General features: G+C 39.6%; 1 protein-coding gene across 21 annotated transcripts in view; it reads left to right on the plus strand.

The window, feature by feature from the left end:
• TTLL3 (tubulin tyrosine ligase like 3) overlaps nucleotides 1–1526 on the plus strand; it is a 28125-nt gene that overhangs the window by 21803 nt on the left and 4796 nt on the right. The gene's annotated exons all lie outside the window — the stretch shown is intronic.

The following is a 1526-nucleotide window of genomic DNA, read 5'->3' on the forward strand; positions in this document are numbered from 1 at the left end:
GATTTTTTTTTAAAAGATTTTATTTATTTATTTAACAGACAAAGATCACAAGTAGGCAAAGAGGCAGGCAGAGAGAGAGAGAGGAGGAGGAAGCAGGCTCCCTGCAGAGCAGAGAGCCAGATGCAGGACTTGATCCCAGGACCCTGAGATCATGACCTGAGTTGAAGGCAAAGGCTTTCACCCACTAAGCCACCCAGGCACCCCAAGTGGATATTTTAAAAAAACCATTGTGGGTTTCTTATGTATCAATTTATAATCTGTTCTATTACACAATAGCCATATTTACAAACCTTAGAACTCTTTTCTCTGTGACCCTGCCATAGGACAATAGTCCTCACAAAAAAGCCCTGCTGTTAACAGAGAGCGTGCCTATAACCCTCTCTGTTAACTTAAAATGTCTTGAAGATTTAAACATAAGACCTATGGATATACCTTGGGCTGCTTAAAAGATCTGTAGCTGCTTTGAAGGACTTAGATCAGTCTTAGATCTCTCTTACTGAGACATAACTGACTTGTAAGTATTATATTTACTTAAAGTATACAATATTTGTATATGTATATATTTGATATTTGTTTTTATTTATTTATTTTTAAAGATTTTATTTATTTATTTATTTGACAGATAGAAATCACAAGTAGGCAGAGAGGCAGGCAGAGAGAAAGGAGGAAGTAGGCTCCCTGCTAAGCAGAGAGCCCAACACCAGGCTCGATCCCCGGACCCTGAGATCATGACCTGAGCTGAAGGCAGAGGCTTTAACCCACTGAGCCATCCAGGCGCCCCTATATTTGATATTTAAATATGTTGTGAAATGATCACCACAATAAGTCTAGTTAACATCCATTACCACACATAGTTATAATTTTATTTTCTTCTGATGAAAACTTTTAAGATCTACTTTCTTAGCAACTTTCAAATATGAAATACAGTATCAACTGTAGTTACCATGGTGTACATGACATCCATGATTTACTTTTTTTTTTCTTTTTTAAGAGATGGGGAGAGAGCAGGGTGGGGAGGGCTAGAAGAAGAGGAAGAGATAGAATCTTAAGCAGGTTCCATAGCCTGAGAAGGGTCTTGATCTCATAACCCTTGGTTCATGACTTGAGCTGAAATCAAGAGTTGGCCACTTAACTGACTGAGCCACCCAGGCGCCCCCATGATTTGCTTATTTTATAACTGGATGTTTGTACCTTTTGACCCCCTTCATCCATTTCACCACTGCCTCTGGCAAACTGCTAATTGGCTCTCTATGAGTTAAGAGTTGTAGGTTTTATTTTTGTTTTTATTTTTATTTTATTTTTATTTTTTTTTTTATTTTTTTTTTTTAAAGATTTTATTTATTTATTTGTAAGAGAGAGAGAGAGTGAGAGCAAGCACAGGCAGATAGAGTGGAAGGCAGAGTCAGAGGGAGAAGCAGGCTCCCTGCGGAGCAAGGAGCCCGATGTGGGACTCGATCCCAGGACGCTGGGATCATGACCTGAGCCGAAGGCAGCTGCTTAACCAACTGAGCCACCCAGGCGTCCCA

Source organism: Mustela lutreola, chromosome 2 (genome assembly GCF_030435805.1).
Source record: "Mustela lutreola isolate mMusLut2 chromosome 2, mMusLut2.pri, whole genome shotgun sequence".
NCBI classification, from domain to species: domain Eukaryota; kingdom Metazoa; phylum Chordata; class Mammalia; order Carnivora; family Mustelidae; genus Mustela; species Mustela lutreola.